We start from the raw sequence: 23,061 nt of genomic DNA on the forward strand, positions 1-23,061 counted from the left end.
TTTTTCTTTCTATCATTTTGTGGGAGCGTTTGCCGAGGAAAATGTTACATAAAAGTTTGAAGTTTGTTGGAAGCCATTAAGTGTTATCATTTACGAGTAATGGATGAACGAATTTGGAGTATTTGAGTGCTATCAGCTTCAAGACAAATACTGTACATAGTTTCCAGTTGTAATGCTGACCAAACTTACTCTTAATGAGTATATTATAACAGCATGTTAAATTTTTAAATTCAATCAATACTTACATGAAATATTGAAAATGAACTTTCTATTGGCCAAGGTAGCCATTAGATAGGCCACCTGCAACAAAAAGTCCAGGACAGACACCCAAAAATGGATATCACAATGTACATTATAGATATCATGGTAAGGAGAGCTTCTGTTTCAAGGTGAAAGATGATAATTGGTGGTCGGTTTCTGGCCGAAGCCAAAGCCAATTAATAGGATATCGCCCAAATCTTTAGCCAAAGCTGAAGGTGTAATAGCCCCATAAAATTCTGTTCAAGATTAGCAAAATGTAAATAAAATAATGATTTATTAAATCTAATGTATACAATTTAATGAGATGATTAAAATTACTTTGCAACCTGTCATAAATAACAACACTTTGAAATAAAGTCAATTATAATGTTTATTTACATAAAAAATAGTACTTTAACAATTAAAGTTTGAATAACGCATAATAATAGCCAAATGAATCTCAAATTTCTATTAGCATTTGGATATGTATCAATGAAAAAAAATTAATATTCGAAGTTAAACAGTCTTATGTTGTAAGATAAAACTAATAATTTCTCCACATTTTCACCAGTCATGTTAGATCACCGATCTGCATATATCGGTCCCACTGTGCTGAGCAATTGCTCACTAGGAACACTAGTAAGAGAAGCAGATAAATATTTACGTGCAATTGGATGTAGATAATTATATGGGTTAGAAGCCCAATTTTCATACATGTCAGCATTTGCCAGAAGCAAAAGTTCTTTTAAAAAACATGTTAGATGTTCTTCAAAACGAAGACAGTGCTTTTCCAACTCCAGTTCATTACCACTTGTGTCAGGTAATGCAAGCTTATCATGTGATTCCCATAAATCATCATCATTTTTTGAGGATGCATTTTTGATCTCCGCATCTGACGTTGAACAGGAAGGTTTAGACCAATCAACATCTACATCCATATGAGCTATTTGTCTCGAATAAGTCTTTCTGTCATAGAAGTATAATATTTTAGTCTTTCTGTTTTCTGTTTCATTGCTAGTCGAATACTTCATTTTAAACAAGAGCTCTATTAGAGTTGCTATTAATAAACGTTGAATATTTCTTGCGCAAGAAAAATCTCCTGTTGACAGGCTCACTCAACTGGGTGTTCAACAGTTTGACTTTTTAAGGATCTTCATCTTTTATGGTCAATTTCGAATTAAGCGTGACAGTCAATGGAATTATTAAAAATGCTGATGAAGAATCGTTTGAAATATCAAGTGCTGCTAGATGAAAGCACCTAAGTACTGTTATAGAATAGCTTATTTGCACCTATTCTTCTGCAGTTGGGACTATTATCCCACCGCCTTTGCCATGTAAAAATTGATAGCAGCTTTTTGTTCAATGACTCTTTCCAACATTAAATAAGTGCTGTACCATGTTTCTTGAAATGTGTATAAACATCAGGAAGCTTTTTCACTTCTTTTAAAGTGGCCTACAATTTTACGACGTTTTTTATTATATACATTACATCAGCATCTTTGAATATAACACCATGAATAACTATGTGCAGTATATAAACTACGCATCCTCTATGACAAAGTTTCCAAAGTGCATGGCTGCTTGCACATTAAAAGCACTGTCGCAGATACCCATGTGGATTTCACTTCTTAAATTAAATTCGGCTTTAATTTGGTCAAATTTCTCTGAAATATTCTGCCCTGTGTGATGTTCTTCGAAGACACTGCCTGCCAGTATATTTTTCCCTTTTGGGCCTTTAATGAAGTGGGCTGTGTGGCTCAGTGATTTGCATGTTTTTGCTGGATTGTTCCATATGTCTGTGGTAAAGCTGACCCATTCAGCCTTTTTTAAAAGAAGTGTGACTTTTTCTTTTACATTTCCGTATGTCGCTGGCATTAAAGGCATTTAAAGTATTTCTCAGACTTTTTCCCTTACCTAGATGGAGTGTCAGGGTCATTCGAAATGAGCCTACGAAATGTATCTCCTTTCAGAGTGTTGTATGTTAGCATGTCGACGATAATGAGATCCATAATACTTTTAGCGATTTGCAACATTATCGGATGATTATCAGGAAACAGTGGAACCACTTTTTTCAGTTCAATCCTATAAAGTAAATTGTTTGACTATATTTTCTTTCGCTTGTGAAAAGTTAAATGCCTCTGGTTCTTTTTTGATCAAACTCTGGTGTTTTCATTTGTCTTACAATAAGTCGCCCACTCACTTTTATGAAGTTTTGCCAAATGATTTTTAATATTTGTAATGGTCTGTTTTTTTGAATAGGCTCTACCAAGAGACGGTCATTTACTGTATAATTTACAAGTTGCTTTACCACTATTTTTCCAAAAATATTTCCAGATGGCCTTTACTCTCACAGAAGCCATTATGTACCTGAAAGAAAGAATAATAAAAAAATACATCTTTCAACAATCACACCAACCATCTCTAACCCCAAACTAAGCCAAAGCTTGCGCTATGGTGACTAGGCATCATAATAAACATACTTAAGTACACAGAAAAATCCATGCTATGATATAAATGCTTATGCTCATCACACCCACATTTACCCACGGGATTTGATCCTGTAACTTAGTAGTTCGGAATGCAAACCGCTAGACTGGGGGGGGGGGGCATGAATATGAAGTTTAGATTAGTTACAAAAATAATCCACACACATGTAAGGATACGCTTACAGTGTAAATGACATCTGTCACAGATTATTTTTGACAGACATCAACCCATATCGTCGGGTGTTTGGGTGGTCACACTGCTTCTGACCATCCTGGTCAATAACAGAGGTTTCCGTGTGTTCCCTTCGCATCAATGAATGTGTTCTATAAAACGGATATTGCCTAATGATTTTTAGCAAGTTTTACACCAAAATACACATTAATAAAGGCAAGGAAATTCGCCACGGCGAAGTTATTCTTACTAGAACAAAAAGTAGCAAATCTTTTGTGCTGTTTCAACTTCTTTAACGATACAGATTTATGGAGATGTGAAAAGTTAATTTATTATTATTAGTAATATCATTTTTTATTATTATTACTTTTCCAAACTGCCTGTTGTGGCAGGAGTTGCCTACATGTCTTGCGAATTTATTGTTCGTCCTAAAATTCTTACAAACAGCAACCAACGATGTTGAAACAAAATACATATTTTTTCAAAAGTAAAATATATGATGTGCACAAATACGCTGTTTCATATACTGTTCAAAAGATCTGACTTAATAAGAGGGTGTAACATTAGAGCATCGTCCAACTTTAACACAGAAGTAAGTAAAAGATGAAGAAAAGTGGAACTTCGTATTTTGGTTCTTCAAGTATACAGAGGAGTAAAATACACAACACGACGCGTATTTCTCAGATACAAGCCCTCTTCTAACGAAATAAATGCTCTTCAAGTTTAAAATTAACATTTTTTCCATTTAGTCTGCAGATGACTAGTCATGTTAGGATTTTAAAACTCTTGATTCCTAAAGGGAACAATGATGAAAGTTTCTAACCTTCCAACATATAAATGTAAAGGGACACAGTAAAAATATTTTGAGCAGCCCTTACATAAAAATGCATTTATTTTCAGAAATTAAATAGAATATAGTGCCTACTGACTATTTCAGAACAATGATGAACATATGTCGCAATAAATAGAAAATTATTAATCAAAATATCCACGGGTGTACTGCCGGTCTGTAGTGTCCAACAGGCACAATATTTCGGCGATCAAACACGTCGCCATCATCAGGTGAACTGATGGACAGAGCTCCTGTGAACGTGCCGGCACGGAGATCCGTACGCTATGGCTGCTCAGGGGGACACTATAGACCGGCAGTACACCCGTGGATATTTTGATTATCAAATACGCCGGGAGAAACTCAAGAATCACAGAAAATTATTATTCCAAAAACCGGCGCAAATCGTTGTTCCTTTAGTGTCAGGTCGAACAGCAAGACACAAATATTCTTGACCTTAATTTGAAAAACAACTAATTAATCAAGTGCAAATAAAAATGAGTATGAGTAATTCTGGTGTTCATGTGAGCCAGTGCGTTCCCCTCTGCTTGCGATATATCTCGAAGATCTGTGAATATCGATTGTGAACCACGAGCGCCAGCCATGCGAAAAGTTGTAGCATTTAGAATACTGGTACGTATACTTCCTGGTACAGGCTAGGCAAGGTCCTTTTTGGGATTAGTTTCATCGAAAATTAAAACAAAAAATGTCGCGCAAAATATTTACATAATCTAAACTTACCCTAGCGGGAGAAACGACTGCCAACCACGTGGTAAATCGGAACAGTATAAATATTAGTATTTTTTTTCTGGTAGAGGTTAAACAGGAAACTTTTTGAGATTTGTTCTTTAAAGATTCCCAAAAGAAGACGCACACACTCTTTAAATATTGTTCCTTCTTTGCCATTGTTGTCAGAAACAAGTGAATATTATGCAACTTGAACAATCGAAAAGGGCCTAACGAAAATTCTTTGTAAAATTCTCTGGTTCCCTGAGTTGAAGTGGATACGCGGCCAGTGGTAGCGAAAACAATGGGCGCTGCCTAAAAAGAGAATGGCTTCCTCACAGTATTACCAAAATACACACCGTCTGAACTTCAAAGTCCTCAATTGCTTTAGTGTAAACAGCACAAAAGGATTGAAAAAAAAACAGGTATCATGAAATCATTAACCATAAGATGTGGTACACATTTATATCAATGAATATGCAAACAATGACTTTAATACTAAGAATGGATATAACCATTAACAAGTCAATCGCAGTCACTACCTGCCCACTATGCACTAAATGCCTGTTCATTATAGTGCTGCACACTGTAAATCGCTTTTGTTACAGCAGTGCCTATAGCTATGGATTCTACTGACAAGCTCAGAACAGAAATGAAGGAGCTTAGGGAACCAGAATAACTGTATGAAGCATAGTGACATTTGTCTCTAAAATCATAACGTTAAGAATAGATATCATAAAATAAACAGTGCTTGAAGTACTTTTGAAAAGTAAATAACTTAATAAATATTGTAAAAACAATACTTATGTTTTTTGGTTTTTATGTGCTTTTCATAAACTCAGTCTTTTCTTCTTTTCGATAACATTACAATTTTCACAATCATATGACAGAACACCAAAACAGATAATCTAATTTGTGTACGACCTTGTAGGCGTATTTACTACTGATGGCAACTAACCGACGCTACGTAGTGTATTAAAATACATGCCAAGTATGTGAAAGCTTCACAACTGTTGCATGTTAAGTGTCAGTGCTCACCGCTCATGTGCAGCTCTGACAGTTCAATTTCGGCTCTTGCCATAAACCTTCGGCTTCAGCCAAAACTTCGACATATTTTGGCCAAAGTCGAAGGTGGCTGAAGCCGAATATGCGGTCGGACACTGTGCACGACTGACGAAGTATGTAATAAAGTATACAGGTTGTGTAACAAGTTTAAAAACACATAGAGTAATAAAAGAGCTGACAATATTCTCAAAATAGCTATAATATATTACACAGCACATAAATATGTCGACTTCATAATGCTTACATACGCTGCCCAAAACACAACCTCATGCCCCACGATATCAAAAACAGTAGAAAATGCGGGTTGTGGGCGAACTCTAGTGTATATTCCTCCATGTAATTTTTAAAAAATCTGTTATTAACGTCAAAACCCGATCAGTAAGCAACATGTATCGGAGGAACACAATACTGATGGTACAACCGTGGGCTACGAGACTGTATTTCCCAGGCAACGGCACCACACTTTCCAGTACACTTTACTGAAAGTACGTATACTTGTATAGTAAACCCTACAGGAACCTCGTAGGAGGTCTACGCCTGAGTTGCATAATTAAAGAACTGTGCATTTTGTATCTGCATATCCCTACGTTTAATTATTGAAAAATTGCTTAATTTTGATTGGCGAATCACGACCTTATAGATTTTTTCGCAAAACTCTTCACCTTCTTAGTTAAAACAATGCACAAACTTCTTCTACATCGACTGTGATATTGTCAATTCCACAACCCTCATTTTCGTATATTCGTAGTGAACAGAATGAATTAGATAAATGTTAAATAACTATAAATGAGCTCAATATCATTTTGAAAATGAGAAACGGGGGTATGGTGAGTGCTTTAGAATGAAACGAGAAAGCTCCAAGCTACTAAATTCAGTGATCGCAACGATCACAATTTAACAGCACTAAGTGAAAAGTTACTCACTCCACAACAATGCTTCGCTGCAAAATAAACAGGTGCACTGGCACCTATGAACGATATGACAGCAGTTGAAAGTATCACCAGCAGTGTTGCCAATTTAGAGAAAAGTTGCTAAGTATGGGGTATTTGACAAACTCGACAGTGATAAAAGTTCATGTTTAGGATTGGCGACATTTTTGGGTCTGCCTGTGAATATTATGAAAAATTTGAAGATTTTTTACTACCATAACTCCCTTATTATATTGTATATTCAAGTACTTATACAATACTTTGCAAAAATGTAGAGAGGCATGCAGAAAAAAATGTACACCAAACACTTCTCTAGCGATTGTGAGTTCTTTGGTGTCTGAGGGGAAAGAAAGAATTTGCTGTCAACTGTAATAGGTGAGTAATCCTTATTTCAGCGTATTCCTAACGCTAGCACTCATCTTGCATACCTACAATAATCAGTAAGAGCTTTGCTGAGTAAATGAACATGAGTCCTTCCTGTATTGCACCACCTATGAAAGAAGGGTAACTTGACCCGTGAGCTCCCTCGTTATAACCTAAAGATCAAAACAAGTACCGGTAAACAAGTTACAACAATGAGTCTCGCTGAATACAGTGTACTGTTACTCACCATCAAGTTGCTGGTGAAACTCTGGAAATGTGTAGGCGTATTCAGAAACAGTCATTGTGTGTCACGGCAAAACATAATAACTGAACACAACTTGAATGACCACCAGTTGGTGTTACTTATTACGTCACGTTTATGCGTTGTACAAACTAATGTCGCTGGCAGTAGACTTACGCTATTGCAGAGACGCTTATACAGCTCAGACAGGCAATTTAATGGGTTAACATTTCCAATTATTGCACATCAGGTATGACTGATATCATACAATCATTACAAACAAATAAAATGAAACTGTTTTTTTTTTATAACAAAGTACAACAGACTAGATAATGGTGAAGCTACAAGAAAGAAGCCTCAGTTTTTTTGGGGAAGATGCTTAACACCTGCCCACATCATAATGCCTAGGCCATACCGATGACGTCCATGGTGTGCAGCATGTTCGTGCACCACTCTACACTAAATGGTGGTCAGAATCATTTGTCGCGAGGTGTGATCTGTCAGAGAATATTGCTGTGGACCACTGCTGGTGACTCCACCACACATGCTGCCTAAACCATTGATCTCTTTTACGGCAAAGGCGTAGTTGAAGTGGGATGCATTTAACCAGATTCCGAGCATATAAACCACCCTGATTATTTAATCGCTGTGAAATGGTTTCGGCAGAGATACGTATACTGGAAGTGGTTGCAAGGTCTCCAGCAATCTGCCTAGGAATGAGATGTCTGTTCCTTTTCACCACTAGGGCTATGTATCAATCCTCTTACAGTGTGGTGGTCCATATAAAACCACCAGCATGTTTTGCATAGCATTTCCACCTTCAGAGACCGTTTTTAATCATGGAGATGACACTTTTGGACACATCCATTACTGTGGACACAGTAGTGACACTTTGATTGGTTTTGAGCTGTCCAACTGCCAGTCCATGATTGTATGCACTCAAACTATGCCTTGCAGGCATGTTGCCTTACACACAGAATGTTGCACTAATCAGTCCCACAACAACATTCATCAAACACCATACTGCATGGACTGTCACAATGCATACAGAGCATTCATACACAGGTTTGCTGCTGAACCTCCACATTTTCTTTTACTGTCATTTGTCAGATGTTCCATAGTAACTGTCTGTTGTTTTGTAGCAATTGGTAGTTTTTCCATAGCAGTTGTCAAGTAGTGCAGAATATACTGATATCTTAAATGTGTTTCAGACCAGAACTTGTCAAAAAGAAAAAAAATCACCGAGTTCAAATTTGGGATGGTATGAGCCTGGGTATTCCACTAGAGAGCTTTTCAAGTCTTACTGAGACCAGGTAAACTGTTAGGAATCTTACTGTGAAGTGTAAGTTCATGGGAAACATTCATTCTAACTGTCATTCTGCTGCTCTTCAGAAATTAACTGATAGTGTTCTTCAAACTAAGACTGTTGTGTGATTCAGTAAATTGATCATCAGACATCCTTATCATCAGTTGCAGTGGATTTACGCTGGAGCTCAGATACAGAACCCAGTGAGAGGTGATCCGAATCTTTGTTCATGATTGTGCTGCTTTCAATAAGCAACTGAAAACAAGAACAAACACTTGTAGCTAGTTAAATTTGTACAAACAGTAATGTCAGTAGCCTGTGAAGCAATGAAAGGAAGTCATATATAATTGTTAGTGTCACTACATAAAGGAGAGAAACAAAAAGGTCCAATGTCATCTCGCAAAGACGTCATTACAGACAGGGGAGAGGGTCAGGTTAGGGAAGGGCAGGAGTAGAATTTGACCATGTACTTTTCAGACATTTCCTAGCATTTGCTTTAAGTAATTTAGGGGGAAAAAACAACAGAAAAAATCCAAATGGCTGCCTGGTTATTTAAACTGCTCTTCTAAAGAATGTGAATCTACTTTCTTAACTGTTAGAAGAAGGATCACTTAGATGGATATGTGTGGACAAGGCAGATTCCAGGCAAATAGTATTTATCTCAATGGACTATGGCAACAGCAAACTACCTTAAATGTTCTGAGACTCCTCTTCATATTTTTAATTCAGTTTATTAATTGTTGTTTATGTCTTTTTCAAAGGAAGTCTGCCATTATTTGCCTGGGAAACCACAGGAGACCTAAATCTGATGGTTGGACAAGGGCTCAAAGATCTTTCCTCACAAATGCAAGTTAGTTTAACTCACTGTGTCACCTTGCTAGCTGTTGCAAATTATTTTAGTGTGGTTTTGATCCTTAATGAATCTGCTTGCAGCCCTATATAATACATTGTTTCAGAACAGCATGTATTTTCCTTGACTGGTGTGAATTTTTCTTAGATTTTTAGTACAAATACCAATATAAACAGTAAATCTGTTTTTCCACAGAAAGTTTTCCTTTAGGTATATTTTGTGTGAAAATGCAGTTTATATGTTTCATGAAAGTTTATCTCGATACACACTTACAGAAATGTTGTTAATCACCATAAATTTCATACATGTTGTCTCATTTATTTTCCAGAGTCCTTTTTTTCCTGCATAGCAAAACACATTTTGTCTTAATAAGACTTTCATTAAAGTTGTGAAAGACATTATTTGACCTGTACAACTTGCATAAATTTCATGTTAGAGTGTCTCTGGTATTGGAGAAAATTTTCTTGCTTTTGGTAATTATTAATGTTGTTGCCTTTCTACTTTCATTGCTCTTTATTTTGTCATCACTTCATCAGGATTGACTGCAGCTGTAGACAGGTGAACAAACATGAATCAGAACCAGTTCAAAGATACATTTCAACTAACCACAATCATTATTAATTGATAAGTGTTGAAAAGCTTACGAACATGATGTAAACACAGTTTGCTTGCATACCAGATATTTTCAAGATTTTTGGTGGTCATAGTCATGACAATAGACACAGAGTTCCTTCAGGGTATCACTCAGTTTTATCCTTGTTTTTGTCACATCATTAACACCAAATAATTTTTCTTGGTTGTTAATAGCACCCTCTCTTAAACAGAACCTGTAATTGCCTTGTGCCTTCCACACATGTGTCTGAAGATCATGAGGTCAACATGTTGTGTGTGCCTTGGACTTCACTATGGAGGCAATCAAAGAGGAAAGAATGAAGTGCAGTGCAGTTTATGAGTGTGAAAGGAGTGTGAGGAAGTGAAATTCATGTTCAAACTTTTGCTGTGTACAACATATGCAGTACGTCATGTGCAAATGTGTTTGCATTTAATAAATGATTACGAGAAGGTCTCGTCATTGATGTCAGTGGTTGCTCAGGACTGGCTTGTTGTGTCACTATCCTTCTGCCATTGCTGTAGTGGATGCTGTTGCCAGAAATGACTGATGGCAGACAGTGGAAGGCATTTGGCTCATGTTGGGCATCAGTCACAGAACCACTCACACTATCAAACAAAGTGTCTGAAGTTCTGGAAAATATGTGTAGTGGTTTCTCCACATCTCGACTGAGAATCAGAATTTGAGCAGATTGTTGACGTCACTGCAGCACAAGGAACATGAAGAAGAATATCATGTCCTGTCCCATATTTTGATATGGAGATGAAACAGTATTATCACTTTGAGCCAGAGAGCAAGTGTCAGAGCCAGTAATGGAAGGACTTAAATTCACTCGCCTGAAAAAATCTAAAGCCATGCACATCTACTCTGGGGAAGACATCTTTGACTGCAAGGCCCTGTGGCTCATAGACACTCTGGAACATGGCACCATAAGTAACACACAGTGATACTTGGACACTGTGCAAAAACTGAAGCACGCCATCGAGTCCAAGTGCCAGGAATGTTGATAGATGGTGTCATTCTGCTGCAGGATAAAACATGTGCCCTCATATTGCCAAGGTTGTTTTGATTACACTGCAGAAATTTTGCTGGGAAGCCCTGACATGTCCTCAATCTCTCCCCATGTGTCACCCATGGAGCTCTGAAGAAAGATATTCATGCACATCAATTTGCTTCAGACAAAGAGGTCCATGCCAGGGTACAGTCATGGTTCCATAAGCAACTGCAAACATTTTTTCATGAAGGCACAGACTGTCTTGAGTCACATTGTGTTAAATGTATTAATGGTTATGGTGATTACTTTTGAAAAAATAAACAGTTTATTTACTTTTTTCCATCTGTCTCATTTTCATTTGAATGCTCCGTATACATAAAGGGGATGGCAGATTTGAGTTCATTGGTAGCATTCTTTAAAAATACAGAGGCATACGCTTTAAAATAAAATGCCAACTATCATGAAAAAATCTTCATTACAAATTTTGAAGTACCAGTATTGAGTGAAGAATATAGGAATATACAACAACTTAGTAGTTTGATAAGTGTGGCTGTGTAGTTTAGCGAATTTCTGTAAGCCATTCATACACTACTGGCCATAAAAATTGCTACACCACGAATATGACATGCTACAGACACGAAATTTAACCAACATGAAGAAGATGCTGTGATATGCAAATGATTAGCTTTTCAGAGCATTCACACAAGGTTGGCACCGGTGGCGACACCTACAAAGTGCTGACATGAGGAAAGTTTCCAACCGATTTCTCATACACAAACAGCAGTTCACCGGCGTTGCCTGGTGAAACATTGTTGTGATACCTCGTGTAAGGAGGAGAAACGCGTACCATCAAGTTTCCAACTTTGATAAAGGTTGGATTGTAGCCTATTGCGATTGCGGTTTATCGTATCATGACATTGTTGCTCGCGTTGGTCAAGATCCAATCACTCTTAGCAGAATATGGAATTGGTGGGTCCAGGAGGGTAATACGGAAGCCGTGCTGGATCCCAACGGCCTCGTATCACTAGCAGTCGAGATGATAGGCATCTTATCTGCATGGCGTTAACGGATTGTGCAGCCACGTCTCGATCCCTGAGTCAACAGATGGGGACGTTAGCAAGACAACAACCATCTGGATGAACAGTTCGATGACGTTTGCAGCAGCATGGACTATCAGCTCAGAGGCCATGGCTGCGGTTACCCTTGACACTGCATCACAGACAGGAGCGCCTGCGATGGTGTACTCAACAACGAACCTGGGTACACGAATGGCAAAACATCATTTTTTCAGACGAATCCAGGTTCTGTTTACAGCATCATGATGATCGCATCCGTGTTTGGCAACATCGCGGTGAACTCTCATAGGAAGCATGTATTCGTCATCGCCATGCTGACGCATCAACCAGCATGATGACACGTCTCGGTCATCCCTTGTTCGCATTGACGGCACTTTGAACAGTACACGTTACATTTCAGATGTGTTACCACCCGTGGCTCTATCCTTCATTCGATTCCCGCGAAACCCTTCATTTCAGCAGGATAATGCAGGACAGCATATTGCAGGTCCTGTATGGACCTTTCTGGATACTGAAAATGTTCGACTGCTGCCCTGGCCAGCACATTCTACAGTTCTCTCACCGATTGAAAACGTCTGGTCAATGGTGGGGAGCAACTGGCTCATCACAATATGCCAGTCACTACTCTTGACGAACTGTGGTATTGTGTTGAAGCTGCATGGCCAGCTGTACCTGTACATTCCGTCCAAGCTCTGTTTGACTCAATGCCCAGGCGAATCAAGGTCGTTATTACGGCCAGAGGTGGTTGTTCTGGGTGCTCATTTCTCAGGATCTATGCACCCAGATTTCGTGAAAATGTAATCATATGTCAGTTCTAGTATAGTATATTTGTCCAATGAATACCCATTTATCATCTGCATTTCTTCTTGGTGTAGTAATTTTAATGGCCAGTAGTGTAGTAAATTCCCAGAATATTCATGATAGAATTTCTAGCCTGAGGCAAATATCAGGCCTCTTTCCTTTATGTTGGTTGAGTTTTTATAAAAATATTCTTACATTATGAACATCTGTAACAGCACCAGGAGGTCCTGCAAAATGTCAGCAGTAAGCAGAGAAATATAACTTTTAAAACAAGAAGCTTTATTTTGGCAAAAGCCAATTGTATCTGTATACATAGTGTTGACTGGCTCAAATTTCAAATGTTAAAAAAAAAGTTTTGTGAGTTTCTTGTGAACTTTGAAAACTAAAGAATTTGATGCAGAGAACCATGGAATAAATTTTGGTACCCTGTAGTTGAGGAAATTACTTAATGGTTTTAACTGAGTTTTGATGGTGAATGTTGAGATTTAACATCCAGATAACAGCATTGTGTTGGGTTGTCAGCTAAATAGAAAGCAGCACGGTTTTTAGAGTGAGCTTGGGTGCTGACTGCATTATATTTTTAAAAATGGAAATAAGATGTCTTGCCTCTGTGGAAGCAATATATTTCCTGTGACTCTTGACCCCTGAGGCTTCCTTTTCCAAAATTGAGCATGTTAAGTGGTAAATGCTAGAGGCAAGTAATTTCTGGTCCATTAGTCCAACCAAGTGTTTTCTGGTCATGATAGTCAGGTAGCTACAAGGCCAAAATTAATGGCGTAGGAGCTGTGACTAATTATTCCTGCCTTGTAAGAAATAATACAGGATCACCAATAAAAAGGTTACCGTATTGGTACTGGAGCAACACCATGAAACAGATCTGCATGCTTTACACTCATCTAAGTAATGGCAATGAACATTGTTTCAACTTTCCAAGTGAAGCGTGATTTCCACATCTACATCTTTACTTAATTGTTATATGATGCATCTGATGGATATGTCTCATTATTTTTAGAGTGATATTTTCTTCAATCAGTTAAAATATTAACTAGATATTCAAAAGCTTTGCCATGGCCCTTATTCCCAGATAAACCTATTTTCTTTCCTTTCAGTTGTTGCATCCTCAAGATTCTCTATGCCAGTGTATCTTTTCTCTTTCTTTTACATGCAGTATTGGTTTGTCAGTTTCCCCTCATTATTGTGGTTACCAGAAGCAACTCGTATATTAGTACTGCGGTATCATTTGAGTCTTAAGTTTCCTAGTCTAAAATGAAATCATTATTTTTCATCAGTATCATTTCTGTGTAATTGATTGTAATAAGAGATAGCAAATATCTCTGGAGTTGGGTGCACAAGTGTAGTGAAAGTAACAATGCTGTCGTATTCTTTTTCACCAGCAGACAGGTGGCTAAGAGTTGCCCTAAATGATAAATACACCAAACACTAAAAACAAACTCTCCAGTTTCAGTCCTGATCTGCTAATTGATACACATTGTTTACTTATAACTAATGGAAGGACAGATTAACAGTTTTTTCTAAACTGCAGTTCACCAGTACTGACTGGGTAACATATACACAGGGGTCTATAAATGATGCGTTCATTTTCAAAGCATTGTATTTTCCAAAGTATTAGATGTACAAATATGATTGATCCATGAACAGAACTGTAATCTCATGAAGTTTTCATTTTGCACTCTACTTATGTTCTACAACTGCCCTCTGTTCACTCATCCAAGCGGTACTAAAGTTCATTCCATACCCTATGTAGCAACAGTCTCTCAATGGTCATCACAGCAGTATTGATGCATTCTCCGAGTTGTTCCAGTAATCTTTGCAGTGTGGGTGTGTAAATAGAGTCCTTAATGTATTCACAAAGGAAAATGTCACAAGGCTTTAGGTCATAGGGGGCTGAGTGAATAGAGCCACATCATCTTCACCAATCCAGTGATGCTGAAGTTTGTCATTTAGGTGGCCATAAAAATCAATGCTCCAATGATGCTCCCCATCTTGTTGGAAGATGAAATTCTCGAAATCAGCGGTCAATTGTGGAAACATCTCAAGGTAAGCAACAAATCAACGTAAGAGCTACCAATCATAGTCTTCTCATAGAAGAAAATCAATCTATACAGCTTTGTCTCTGACATTAACTTTCACCAAATCTTATTCATGTGCCACAGTTTTATCAATAATTTTAGTGCTGTACACACTAACATTGCTGTGATTAACCTTTCCAGTTAGCCTAAGTGGAAGGTTATTCAATTACTGAATGTCAACCTAGAGGCGAAATGTTCATCCTCAAGTGCTTCCTGCACAGTGGTGTGAAATTGAATGTGCCAGCCATAATCTTCTGGTTTTAATTGTTGCATGAGCTGCAGACAGTATGGCTTGAAATGTAACTGTTGCAATATCTTCCACACCGTTTGTCGTGGTATTGCTAGTTCATGGCTTGTGTGCACCATTGATTTTTTTGTAACTGCTTATGAAACTTTCCCTCACCTTCTCCATTGTTGCGTCAGGTGCACTCTATCGACCAGTACTGTTCTGTTTCTAAATTGTGAAACCAATGCACAGTGCTCTGTACCATAATTCCTTCTGATTAAGTGCTGCACTAATGTAACAGAAAAACATTTCGCATACGAGGTCTGTTCAAAAAATCCTGGAACTTTGTCCACAAAATTCCTCCACACTTACCTTATACTTAGTGTCATGGTCTCCTTCAAAATATTCTCCTCCACAATTGATACACCACTCCCAACACCATTCCCACTTTTGGAAGCTGTCAAGATGTGCCTCTTGCTGGATCACATGGAGCCCCATCTGTGAATTTTCTTTTATCTCATATATCATTGCAAATCTTTGTCGTTTAGAAATTAAAAAACGTCCACATGGCCCAGGTCTGGAGAGTACGGAGAATGAGGCAGCACAGTGATTTCATTTTTTGTGCAACAGTCACGCACCAACAGGGATGAATGTGTGGGTGCATTATCATGATGCAAGATGAATTGCCTCACCACATTTCAGGCCGTTTCCTCTTCAAATTGTCTCGCAGGCATTGCAATACAGCCCAGTAATTCCACTGCATAACAGTGTGTCCCTGTGGCATGAGTTCATGATGTGCTAATCCTTCAAAGTCAAAGAAAAATACCAGCATGGCTTTGACATTCGACCTGTCCTGACAGGATGGGCTTTTTTGTTCTTCTAGAACCTTTCCCAATTCATTGTGAAGATCAGCATAATAATTGAAAGACTCACGTCTCATCAACAGTTATAATTCTCTTAAGGAACATCTTGTTCTCATTTGCGCAATCCAAAAGCTCTTCACACATAGTGAGGCAAAGGTCTTTCTGGTCTTGACTCATGAGCTGTGGGACCAACTTGGTGGCAACATGATGCATTCCAAGATGCTGTGTCAGGTTTTCATGATGTGATCCAACTGAGCTGTTACATTCTTCTGCAATCTCTTGTGTTACGGCATAAAGTCAAGTGTTGGCATGCCAATCAGGAATTACAGGGAAGAGAAGGCTGTGAGAAGAGGTCAGCCAATAACATGCTGACCGCCCCCTTCCATGATGACAATGCGACAGAAGCAGCCACTATGTGAAGAGGACATAAGCACCTTGCTCGACAGGTGGCACCCAGTTTAATTGTAGCTTCAAGATTAGTGACTTGGATAGGAGCACCTCAACAGCAGTTCAGGAAAGGCTTTTGTCAGTTAAGCTATCAGCACATCTGTGTAATTGCCAAAGTTAAGTATTGTATATGATTAATTGTAAAGAAACTCATTAATATGAGTTGTTTGAATGTTTGTCTAGTGAAACGAGTATGCAGGATTCCTAGACGCAACATCTTGGACAGCCAGTCTTCGATGCACACTTTCGTTGATGTTCCTGACATGAGCGTCATCCGATGAGATTTCGGGATTGCAGCCGGATCACGTTGACTTCTTGCCACGATATTTCGGCTGGCAATCGTCCAGCCATCTTCAGGTGAGTGTGCGTCACTGGAGACTGCAAGTTCCGGGAGTCAGCTTTATAGCAAAAAATTGGCGCGAAAACGCATGCGCATTGGCCACCGTCACAGGAGCGTCCTCTGTCGAAGTCCGCGCCCTCTGGAGCTACTGTTCTATCTTTGGAGCGCAGGCACATGCGTAAAGGTGAAAACTACATGTCCGCCCTCTGTCGGAATGCGCGCCCGCGTCGCTAAAAACAGACGTCAGTTGTCGCTAGACGTGTCATTTAGAATAAACCGTCTTCTCTCAGAGGAAATTAGAGAGATCACCGGGTCCCAAACCTTGTCCAGTTGAAAACCGCCGTCACGATTTATAAGATTTTGCGCTAGGCGTATCTCCACAGATTCTTTAATAACGGAATCCCAAAAAGTTTTCGCTGGGGCCAAGATTTTCGTGGCCGAAAATTCCATAGCGTGTCCTGTGGTAATACAATGCTCAGCTACGGCCGACTTACTGGGCTGCAAAAGGCGAGTGTGGCGTTCGTGTTCAACGCACCTTTCATGTACTGTGCGCGTCGTCTGACCGATGTAAGCTTTGCCACACTGGCAAGGAATTTTATAGATTCCGGCCTTCCGCAGACCCAGATCGTCCTTTACCGAACCGAGAAGGGCACTAATCTTCGCCGGTGGCCGGAAGATTACTTTTACTTGATGTTTCCTTAGGATCCTGCCTATTTTAGATGAAAGGTTGCCGGCGTATGGAAGGAACGCCCTGGACCTGAAAAGCTCCTTATCTTCTTGATGTGAGTGGTCACGTTTCTTCCTTTTTAGCGCTGCTCTAATCTGATGTGGAGAGTAACCATTACCTCTGAACACCGACTCTAAATGTTCCAGCTCCTTTGTAAGGCTGTCTCCATCAGAAACAACATGAGCCCGGTGCACCAACGTTCTAAGGACACCAGTAGTTTGTGAAGGATGATGACAACTCGACGCTTGCAGGTAGAGGTCCGTATGTGTGGGCTTACGGTAGACAGAATGCCCTAATGACCCGTCCACTCTCTTGGTAACCAAGACGTCCAAAAACGGCAAGCAACCATCCTTCTCTATTTCCATCGTGAACTGGATGTTATTGTGGATTGCATTCAGATGCTGCAAGAACCGTGACAGTTCTTCTTCACCATGGGGCCACACTACAAAAGTGTCATCTATGTACCGCCAGAATACACTCGGTTTAAGTCCTGCCGAATCTAGTGCCCTTTCCTCAAAGTCTTCCATAAAAAAGTTTGCTACCAAAGGCGAGAGAGGACTTCCCATGGCAACACCGTCAGTCTGCTCAAAATACTCGTTATTAAATAAAAAGTAGGTTGAGGAAAGGACGTGATGGAAAAGTGCTGTTATGTCGGCCGTGAACTTATTGCTGATGAGAGACAAAGAGTCCATAAGAGGAACCTTAGTGAAAAGTGAGATGACGTCGAAGCTGACTAGTAAGTCAGTTTCACTGAGCCGAAGTGACTTTAGTCTACTAATAAAGTCAGCCGAATTGCGAACATGATGCGCACACTTCCCCACAAAAGGTCTCAGTAGAGAGGCGAGATGTGTCGCCAAATCATACGTGGGGGCGTCGATATTACTGACGATCGGCCGTAAAGGAACCTCTTTCTTATGGATCTTCGGAAGACCGTATAACCTGGGTGGCACAGAACTGTGAGGTCTTAGTCTTTTCGCCACTTCTTGCGGAATAGAAGAAGAATTCAGCAGTGCTGATGTTTTCCTTTCCACTTTCGCTGTGGGGTCTTTGCCAATCTTCCGATACATTGGTTCATTCAGCAAGTTGTAAATCTTCTGATTATAGACCTCACGTGGCAAAAGCACTGTAGCGTTTCCCTTATCCGCTGGTAAGATCACTGTATGAGGATCTTCTCGTAGCTTTCGTAATGCGGCCCTTTCCATGGCAGAAATGTTGCTCTTCTGACGTGGAGCTTTCGTGAGTGCACGGCAGGTTTCACGTCTAATTTCTTCTGCAGCATCACTAGGAAGAGGTCTTACAGCTTCCTCAACAGCACTAATAAAATCAGTTAAAGGCAGGGTCCTCGCCGTAGGAGCGAAGTTCAGGCCTTTCCCAAGCACAGACAGTGTTACGTTGTCCAAAACTTTATCCGTTAAATTGACCACGGAGCGTCGTAAAGCATCTTCTTGCGGTAACGTTGCTGACAGCCGGGTGAACTTCGAAACCTGTCTTGATGTAGATTCTTTATGAACCCAGTCCGATTTAGCCCAGGTCACGCCATCGACCCATGCCCAGGAAAGTGATGGCAGGCTGGATGCAATCTCCATATGCAGATGAAACAGCTGTTTCGATATGGCGTCCAGCAATAAGTTCACGGCCGACATAACAGCACTTTTCCATCACGTCCTTTCCTCAACCTACTTTTTATTTAATAACGAGTATTTTGAGCAGACTGACGGTGTTGCCATGGGAAGTCCTCTCTCGCCTTTGGTAGCAAACTTTTTTATGGAAGACTTTGAGGAAAGGGCACTAGATTCGGCAGGACTTAAACCGAGTGTATTCTGGCGGTACATAGATGACACTTTTGTAGTGTGGCCCCATGGTGAAGAAGAACTGTCACGGTTCTTGCAGCATCTGAATGCAATCCACAATAACATCCAGTTCACGATGGAAATAGAGAAGGATGGTTGCTTGCCGTTTTTGGACGTCTTGGTTACCAAGAGAGTGGACGGGTCATTAGGGCATTCTGTCTACCGTAAGCCCACACATACGGACCTCTACCTGCAAGCGTCGAGTTGTCATCATCCTTCACAAACTACTGGTGTCCTTAGAACGTTGGTGCACCGGGCTCATGTTGTTTCTGATGGAGACAGCCTTACAAAGGAGCTGGAACATTTAGAGTCGGTGTTCAGAGGTAATGGTTACTCTCCACATCAGATTAGAGCAGCGCTAAAAAGGAAGAAACGTGACCACTCACATCAAGAAGATAAGGAGCTTTTCAGGTCCAGGGCGTTCCTTCCATACGCCGGCAACCTTTCATCTAAAATAGGCAGGATCCTAAGGAAACATCAAGTAAAAGTAATCTTCCGGCCACCGGCGAAGATTAGTGCCCTTCTCGGTTCGGTAAAGGACGATCTGGGTCTGCGGAAGGCCGGAATCTATAAAATTCCTTGCCAGTGTGGCAAAGCTTACATCGGTCAGACGACGCGCACAGTACATGAAAGGTGCGTTGAACACGAACGCCACACTCGCCTTTTGCAGCCCAGTAAGTCGGCCGTAGCTGAGCATTGTATTACCACAGGACACGCTATGGAATTTTCGGCCACGAAAATCTTGGCCCCAGCGAAAACTTTTTGGGATTCCGTTATTAAAGAATCTGTGGAGATACGCCTAGCGCAAAATCTTATAAATCGTGACGGCGGTTTTCAACTGGACAAGGTTTGGGACCCGGTGATCTCTCTAATTTCCTCTGAGAGAAGACGGTTTATTCTAAATGACACGTCTAGCGACAACTGACGTCTGTTTTTAGCGACGCGGGCGCGCATTCCGACAGAGGGCGGACATGTAGTTTTCACCTTTACGCATGTGCCTGCGCTCCAAAGATAGAACAGTAGCTCCAGAGGGCGCGGACTTCGACAGAGGACGCTCCTGTGACGGTGGCCAATGCGCATGCGTTTTCGCGCCAATTTTTTGCTATAAAGCTGACTCCCGGAACTTGCAGTCTCCAGTGACGCACACTCACCTGAAGATGGCTGGACGATTGCCAGCCGAAATATCGTGGCAAGAAGTCAACGTGATCCGGCTGCAATCCCGAAATCTCATCGAATACTCAGTACGCCGGGAAAACTTCAAGAATCACATGAGCGTCATCGGTTGGTGTTGAAGGGCGTCCTGAATGAGGGTCATCTTTAACTTCCATTCGGCCATTTTTAAACTATGAACCATTTGTAACACCAAGTATGTCCTAAGCACTCATCACCACAGGCTTCCTGCATCATTTGATTTGTCCCTGTAAAGGTTTTCTTGAGTTTCACGCAAAATATAATGCAGACGCATTGCTTCCCTAACTCTGCCATCTTGAAATTCGAAAACTGCATGACACAACATTCTACTCGAGACAGTACTGAACAATAACTATCAAACATACAACAATAAAACTTCCAGCAGTTACACATTAAAGAGGCATGTGTTACACATTAAACAGAGGTGTGTGCAGGGATGCCGATTGCATTTCGGCCCAACACGCTATTGGCACAAAATTATGGATCTTCTGGAATTTTTTGAACAGACCTTCTATTCCAACACACGAAGACTCATTTCTCGCTTTTCGCAATTTTGTCAAGGTGCTGCACTGCTAATGCCAGTTGGTTGACATAATGCAAAGTCTTCAAGTTTAAGGTTCTATTCATGCATAAATCATTCTTGTGCATGTAGAACTTTAGAAATTATAGAACTTTGAGAACAAAGGAATCGTGTACAATTGCCCTGTATAATATTTGATTCATCTCTGACAAGCAAATTTTCTTTTTTAGCCCAGTGATTCAAAAATGTGGTTTTTAGGAACTTTAATTGTAAAGAACATACAAATATAGAGAGGATCGTCAGAACAGAAGAACTCGATAACAAATATAAGAGAGGGAGATATCCAATTCAGCAGTATTTGATAATTATTAAAATGAAAATAAATAAATAAAGTAAAATAAATTATTTCATTTGCTGAACAGGCCTATCATCCTTTCTTGACCTATTTTGGTAATAACTTCATTGTTTGTATAGTGGAATGACGTAATTAACACTGCCAAATGTTCAAGCAGCAAGTCTTAAATGAATCTCAGTCAATTATTAGCCATGGTTTACCTATTTTCTGGGAGTATCTACTAGATCTGGAGACAGTGCCAGAGCCTAAAAATCCAAGAACTTCCAATGCTGTTTCATTGTATTAACAGACATTAAGCACTGACAATGACTTCAGATCTCATTCCATCAATTTTGGTGGCTACATAATTCTGAACATCACTCTGTCTACCTATTAATAAATTTCTGCACCAGCTACTTTCCCCAAAAATTATTAAATATCTTCATTTGTTAAAGTGTACTCTTCTCAGTGTAGTGACTCTGTGGACTAACAGCTTCTTCCTATCCTATGACTAACTTTATGTAAATTCAGACTGAAACTTTAAGCTAAGTTCAGCATTTTCACTGACATTTGTTTGGTATGGTCAAACACAACAAACTAACATAAAATGGTATTTAATGTGTAATCTTTATATCTAGTGGATTGTGAAAGCAATGTTAATTTCACCCATCTACATGACAGTTTTATTTGAATTTCCTATTTATTAATTTCCATAATTGTGAAATTAATTGTGATAATGCAAAGTCCTTAGTGGGTCATCAGTATTGTTGAGGTGCTGAGTCTCGAAACATGCATAAACTAGACTGAGAATAGTGCTAGCTTTCGGATGAAACCTACACTGTAGCTAATATAATAAATGTACACTCACATTCACCTGCACTGCTACTTTTCCCTGGCTGACCACATAGTGTCCACACTGCAGCTCAACTGTGGTGAGGGCTTGTCAGGTAGGATGCATGAGGGGATACAAGAGAGACTGATAGCTTGATGAAGAAGAAAAAGAAGAAGAAGAAGAAGAAGAAGTGTGGAATAGGAATGAACCACCAGTGAGCTTATTCTGGCTGTAAGCAGGAAGAATTGTGTGCAACATACAATAACCTGGAGGAGTGAATTAGGATGGAGAGAGAAAATGGAGAGGTAGGTGTGAGTATTGGATGACTGAAGTTAGCAGGGCTAGTGGAGATGGAGGCCAGGAGGAGGCATCACTTCCAGAACAGCTAATACGAACCTTCAGAATTAGTGTAACATATTGAGTGGGGAGACGATGTTGTGTTAAAAATTTGAAACTTTTTTGTTTATATTATGCATTTCTTACCATGTGAAGCTTCTCTGTCTGTTTATCTCTGCAAACTGTGCATTTGGATTTCAAGTTTTAGGTGTATGAAAAGGAAAGAAACAGGGACACACAACATTGTTATCTATGGGCAGTTTATTTCCACAAAACACATTCTTTGAGGATACCAGATGCTCTTCAAAAACAGTGTCTTGAAATACATACACTATAATAATATACTGTCTTGTTACACACATGTGCACAGTTAACATGTTGACAGCCACACACTTTGTGATGGCTGATTCACTGCCAAGCCAGACACACAGCATTAGGCTCTGCTATGTCAGCAGATGGCACCTGAGCCTTTGGTCGAGATGTGGCCACCAGCGGCTACAAAGCAGTCAGTGTGTTAAGATTTATTAGATTAATCGCCCACCATTGTCATCACGTAAACACAAGTCTGACAATACCTGACAATACCCCTGTACTGCACATTATGCATAGGCTTTCAA

At 39.8% G+C, this 23,061-nt stretch overlaps 1 protein-coding gene across 1 annotated transcript in view; it reads right to left on the bottom strand.

Annotated features, from left to right (window-relative positions):
- The window catches only part of LOC126278696 (ornithine decarboxylase 1-like), a 32,304-nt gene extending 25,788 nt beyond the window's left edge, over positions 1 to 6,516 (bottom strand). The window contains exon 1 of the mRNA XM_049978962.1: positions 6,442 to 6,516. The gene's annotated coding sequence lies outside the window, so the exon portion shown is untranslated. The remainder of the gene's footprint in view (positions 1 to 6,441) is intronic.
- Positions 6,517 to 23,061: the final 16,545 nt, after the last annotated feature.

This window comes from Schistocerca gregaria, chromosome 6, assembly GCF_023897955.1.
Source record: "Schistocerca gregaria isolate iqSchGreg1 chromosome 6, iqSchGreg1.2, whole genome shotgun sequence".
Taxonomy (NCBI): domain Eukaryota; kingdom Metazoa; phylum Arthropoda; class Insecta; order Orthoptera; family Acrididae; genus Schistocerca; species Schistocerca gregaria.